The sequence below is a fragment of the Hoplias malabaricus genome, chromosome X2 (genome assembly GCF_029633855.1).
Source record: "Hoplias malabaricus isolate fHopMal1 chromosome X2, fHopMal1.hap1, whole genome shotgun sequence".
In the NCBI taxonomy this organism is placed as follows: domain Eukaryota; kingdom Metazoa; phylum Chordata; class Actinopteri; order Characiformes; family Erythrinidae; genus Hoplias; species Hoplias malabaricus.
The window spans coordinates 48230623-48236823 of record NC_089819.1 but is presented as its reverse complement, the minus strand read 5'-3'; the positions used below and the strand labels follow the sequence as shown (position 1 = coordinate 48236823).

The following is a 6201-nucleotide window of genomic DNA, read 5'->3' as shown; positions in this document are numbered from 1 at the left end:
CTCAAATCTTTGGATGGATATGCAGTCACAGTGTGCATTCTCACTTTCCTGCTCACGCTAGTCCCCGCTAAATTGTCCAATTAGCGCAATCCTAGAAAAAGCATGTCTTTTTATACTCCACAGAACCTAGGTACAGGCAAGTTTGTAACTGTGACTGTAGCAAATCTGATTGGCTAAATGCTCATGGCCTTTCGCCAGGGGTTCTAAGGCATCCGTGTCGGTGGTTACAAGCTGTTTCGAATTGACAGCTTGAACGTGTGTAGAAGAAGCAACCGATACGACTACGAGATTTTAATGGGGCCAGCAAACACAAAAATGAGACAATATCAAAAGCATTCAATTGAAATGTGGGATCTTGAGCGAAAATAAATTTTGTAAAACTAGTCGATCAAATCTCGCAACAGCTGCCATTGAAGAGCCTTTGTAGGCAGAGCCTGAACAGGTCAATTCGAAAAGCAGTAAGGCCAAATGTCAACCGTTTCCTCAACTGCTCCAGCGGCTCTGAGAGTGGACGAGAGCTGGGTTTGTTTTGACACTAGGCTCTGTGTTGCTGTGGGAATAGTGGAGTGCTGAAGTGAGCTGCTTTGCAGAAGGCAAAGAGACAGGGGAGCTGTCCCATCATTTTTCACTGAAGAATTAAAACCACCTCTGCAAACAGGAGCCAGTGTGTGTGTGCTTTAGGCCACATGGTGGGAGTTTCACAGCATCTGGGGTTACTACGTAAATAAACAGTGTAGGGGTCTCCATTTTACACACACGCACACACACACACAGAGTGTGTCCTGGTTTCCTTTTGTTTTCTCTAATAGCACTTTCTATTGAGGGGAATAAAGGTTGTCCATAAGAGAGTAGGAAGCTGTCTCTCTCTCACTGTGTGTGTGTGTGTGTGTTTGTGTGTGTGTGTGTTTGTGTGAGAGAGTACAACAGCCTGTAAGTAGTGAGCAGTAATCATATCAAGGCCTATTCATTTAGTAAGCCTTGCACTTTATAAACAGATGCCTGTTTTCCCACTTCTAATATAAGTAGCAACACTACTATAAACTTCAAATCTTTATCCTTCAAAAAGCTAAACTTACATATTTCTATCTTCCTTATTATTATTATTATTATTATTATTATTCTGAGTGTACATGTTTCTCATGCTCATGTTTATCATTTGTTTGCTTTCTATAAATGTCAGAAAATAAGAGCAGTTACACATTTAATTTCTGATTTTCAGTTTATTAAATGATTATTTGCATATAATTCTTAGAGGTTTTTTTTTCTCTGCAGCTGAGCTGATGACTGAAGTTCACTGTACCAAAATACAGGCCATGAAGTTTAGTGGTGAACTGTAGTTTATTTGCAGTAAATAATGAGTGAATAAACATTGAACATGATCATTATCATTCTGGAATGGGACATTCTTCTATTTCCGATGGAAGTAACACAAAGCCTAATTTACAAGCAGAAACACACACCAAAAACTAGTCTTAATTTTTAAGTGGGCCTTGCCACTATCAGGTTTTAACTCTATCTGTCTGAGCCGTTCCAAAGTTTACGATTAATCAGCTAGTGGTCTTACTGTGTTCACGCTTGCTGTGACAGGAGACTGCACAATCTGTGGACACATAAACATTTAAAAATAAAGTTAAACAAAGGTGTCAGGAATAATTCTGACATTAAACATAAGTCAGGACCACTTTTTCGCTTAGACCCTTAATGGACAGTTAGCCTACACCGACTTGACTCCTGATATTGAAACATTTTAAATGTGTTTCAAAGGAAGCCACAGTGACCGGTCGGTGCAGTTTGCTGGTAATAGCAGTTTGAAAGGAAACAGGGGATTAATATTAATGTTTTGACAATGAACACAGCAATAAACAACCTTCTGTCTAAACGTAGTGTGAAAAATTGCTTAATTAAAATGTAATACATTTTATTAATTGGTTTTAAATATCTATTAATAAATATGCATCACATCCAAGAGTGATGCTTTCATCTAATGCTGGCTAGCTAAGTAAAAGTGGGAGAAACATATTTACAACTAGCTGTGATTAGCCATTTGCTAGCTAGCAGAAAGTGTAGCAAAGCAAAATCTGGCTAAGTTGGGCACGTCTGGGCTTGTTTTGGGCCGATCTACAATGTCTCTGGTGAAGTTGTTCTCGAGTTTCCCCAGTACCAGCTGCACTTATGTCACAATGGTGATTAATTTTAATTGTCTGATCTATTCAATGGTCAGTCTGAAATAATAATGTTAATTATTACCTATACACAGTGTATTGTTTGTAAATGTATGAGCTTTTGTGTATCTTTGTACAGGGATCAGCACTCTCTGACAGTATCTTAGCTCAGATTGCCTTTAAACTCTTTTGTAATCGCTCTGGATAAAAGAAAATGTAATGAAATACTTCCATTTACACAATTTTACCTCACCGTAATAGGCCTATAGATTGTTGTCTAAAGTGAGCTCTTTAGTTTTACATCAGGGTTAATGCTGATCACACCCTTATTACGTCTATAAAGACAACAAAAATATCTATGTTCAATTCTGGGGTTCTTTTTCTAGTCGAGACAAAATCAATATTGACTTCACCACTATGTTCGTGGTGAGGAATGTCCACCCAAACATTTAATTATTTCTAAACCTGTTATTAAGATTTATTTTGTAATTTCCTTTCAGTATTCAGTAGTTGAACCTAAATTTGAAAATTAGCAGCTTCCATTTGCCTGAGTTTAAGGCGGTAACAATGTATTTTAATGTGTAAAAAAAAAAAAAAAGAGGATGGCACAGTGAATTATTACAGCCTATCACATTACAATGGCTCCCTTTCTGCGAGGTTTTACTCAGCAGATATGTTAAAACAAATAAAGGCAGTTGGCTGCAATGAGCCAATGTTTGAGCGGAATAAATGCTTTGTTTAGGCGTAATACAAATGCAGACTTAGAGAAGAAGAAGTAGAAGAAAAAAAAAATCAAACTGATATTTAGCCCCTGCTAGCTTTTTCCCTCTTTTGTTTTACGCACGGCTCTTTTTTTACCGCATGGTAGTGACAGATTGTTTGAGCTGGAAGGAAAAGCCATTGGAAGCTAATTAAGCAGCCATTCCAGGCACTATTCGCGGGCAGCAGGCTGAGAGAGAGGCGCAGGCATTTGTCAGCGCGCTGCCCCTCGTGGGCTTGATTGACAACGCGGCTTTTCGGCCTGACAGGCTCCGTCGCTCTCAGCCAATCAGAGGCGCCCATGGAAATGAGCTTCCTTCCGAGTGGCTGAGGCGCTCTGACGCCGGAGACGAGCCCCACGTGGGCCCGAGCCTCAGCAGCGCCTCCTGATTGGTCCTGCTTTTCTTTCTGCTTTTTTTTCCCTTTCTTTCTCTCGTTCCAGGGGCAGACATCATGTTGGGCTTTGGTTGTCGTTGAGCTGACAGCATGAATCAAGTAATGGGGGTTGATTTCACAGATTTTTCCCCCCTCTCTCTTCATTTAGGCTCTACGGCGTGAACAGTCACAGAACTGTTTATTAACTGTTTATTATATTTATCTGCTTTTCTGTGCACCAAACTAACAAAGCCACTCGGGCACGTTCAGAAAAAAAAAAGCAGCATGTGGTCAGGGGTGTCTAGTCTGTTCAGGAACTCCACAGATCAAAAAAAAGAATTAAAAAGACAGATTCTCAGTGTAATCCTGTTTTGTATTTTTGATTAGACTGTCTGTTTATTCTGCTCATATGTTGGGGGTGAGGGATATGGCCTAGATTTATTACATCACTACGTTCACATTTAGGCACAAAAGCCAGTTTTTTCAAACTGTTGAACTAAAAAGGCTTACATCAGCTCTGTATTACCTGATACACTATTCTACTTCTCATCCACGAAACAATTGAGACCATATGAGAATATTAAGCACGTTTGATTTTACCAGAACTTCAAAATGAGAAAAGGGCAGATTTAAAGGTGCACTAGGAGATTTTTACTTTAACTCTAACTAGTACCAAATTATTGTATATTTCAAGGAATATGATCAAAATCTGTTATTTATCAATTACATCACACACAAGTGCATTTTGTGGCTGAGAAAACGTGTTTGGAAAACCGTACTCTGGGTCTGTGTTGTTGTAGTTCACCGCCTTGGCCACTGGAGGTCGCTCTAACTAATGCACAAGTGCGTTGGTCGGGATTCTGGTAGACAGGCTAGGCACTGTGGGAAAGTTACTAGTGCACAATTGAGATGGCTACACTGAGCAACTCTAGTGAAATCAAAATGTGATTTAAAATGCTGTAAGGTGAAATAATTGTTATATCTGTTTACATATTAAGACACACACACACAATGTTGTCTCTGTGATGCTTTGTTGTGTAAGGACTGATGAGACCCATGACGTGCTGTAGAAGCATGTGGTGTTTTTCACTATAACGAAAAATAACGTCATTTTTCCGTGCTCCGGTCTCACCCGTTCATTTTGCCCTCGGTACTAATTTCACCAGACACCGACACGTCTCTGAGATTTCGGCTCGGTGGGCAGACTCGGAGCTTCGTCGCTGATGTAGAGCTGTTTGTCTGGAGGAGAGGAGGGGGAGAAGAAGGAGAGAGGGAGAGGTAGAAGAAGAGGAGACAAAAAAACATGTTTAGATCCAAAATGGCGAACATGAGGTCAGGTTCGTTGCTGTCCAATCAGAGCACGAGGCGGCCGCGCACCCCACGTGGGGCTCGGCGTGGGATTGGCTGATGTAGATGAGCGGGTTCCGCGGCGCTGATTGGTCGGTGGCGGTCGCTCTCTCGCGGCGTTGAGTCCTGTGTCAGTGGGCAGTCTGTAGTGTGTGAGTGTGTGTGGTACCACGAGCGGCGGAGGAACTGTGCACGGAGCTGTCGCGGGGAAATTGGCACTATTTCTATGTCTTTTATAGCGTTTTTTGCCTTTTATAACACGACGCTGGGGACCACCTGCCACTCCAGCGCTCTCAGACGACCCCTGGATCTAATCCGCGATTTTGTTCGAGTCTGAGAACGAGCTCCTCACCGACGAATCGAGCACTCACCGCGGTTGAAGTTGGGAAGGCGAGGCTTTTCAGCGTTTCAGGCTGTTTTTCCTCTCGACTCCGCTCCTTCTCCGAGAAAGAAAAAAAAACAGACCTCGGGGAAACGAGCGGGATTGTGTTTCCCCCCTGTTTTGCAAGTAGCTCCGGCCAGTTTCTTCACCCTGCACCGAGCGGACTACTCATCGTAAGGTCACACGACTTTGTGGACGACTTTGACGATTCCTCCGCTCTCTGGGAACTGCTATTAATCTGCGCTCAGGGGGAGTTTTGTGGGGGAAAAGAAATTCGCAAGGTATAAAACCCCCTGGACGATTGTGTTTTGTTTGGAGAAACGCTTCAAATGTGTGAAATGTGTTAGACGGTGGGCAGACTTGTGGTTTTAGCCGTCTAACATTCAGTGTCCTCATTTCTCCAGTTTGTGAATCTCTCTCTCTCTCTCTCTCCTTTTTGACCTTCCTCAACGTAAAAAAACGGTTTTTCGGCAAAGGCAGGGGCTCCGTATTGACGTGTAGATATTGAACAATGAACAATTTGAATGTCTGTACAAATATATTAGTGGAAACTATGTTTTAAAAGCAACTTCTTCTTAGAGTAGTACTATTTAACACTAAACAGGGTTCCACTGTTTCGGGTCTTAGAACCCTGTCAGTGGTACTCTCTCTGAAGCCTGTACAAAGCGGCGGTTCCACTGCTCGGTGCGTGGTTGTGTGTGGTAGCTATGTCTGAGGAGCTGATTAGGTTTTAAATATAGATGTGTTTTAGTTGGCGTTACTGGTGATTCATGTGTGTATCTCCCCGTATTTATATTTTAAAGTTATTTTAATATTTCGGTGAAGCGCCCTCAGAGCGCGTGAATGTTGGGATTGAGGTAAACGCGTAAACGTGAGCCGCCCAAAGCTGGAAAGCTTGTTACTGCGAGAAGGCGAAGGGTGAGTGAGGAAGAAAAGACGACCAGAAAACACAAGCTGGAACCGAAGCGAAGGGATTCTGCTGGTGTTTTGTTTCTTAGCCGCTTTTTTTTTGTTCTCACACACACACCAAACGCTATAGGTTACACTACTGTCCTGGTGAGTCGGTGGTCTTTTGTGTGTGTGTGTGTGTGTGTGTGTGCTCGCCTCATTGCGTTCGTGACTTTAAATCGAGGCGAAAGGAGAAAGCATGGCTACGAGTGCTGCTTATTATTATTT

At 42.2% G+C, this 6201-nt stretch overlaps 1 long non-coding RNA gene across 1 annotated transcript; it reads right to left on the bottom strand.

The window, feature by feature from the left end:
- Window positions 1-1404: 1404 nt before the first annotated feature.
- LOC136676178 (uncharacterized) lies at window positions 1405-5204 on the bottom strand. The gene is made up of 3 exons (XR_010796251.1): window positions 5015-5204; window positions 4429-4535; window positions 1405-1600 (listed from the first exon to the last, which is right to left on the bottom strand). It is a non-coding gene; the product is annotated as an uncharacterized lncRNA (long non-coding RNA).
- Between the last annotated feature and the right edge of the window lie 997 nt (window positions 5205-6201).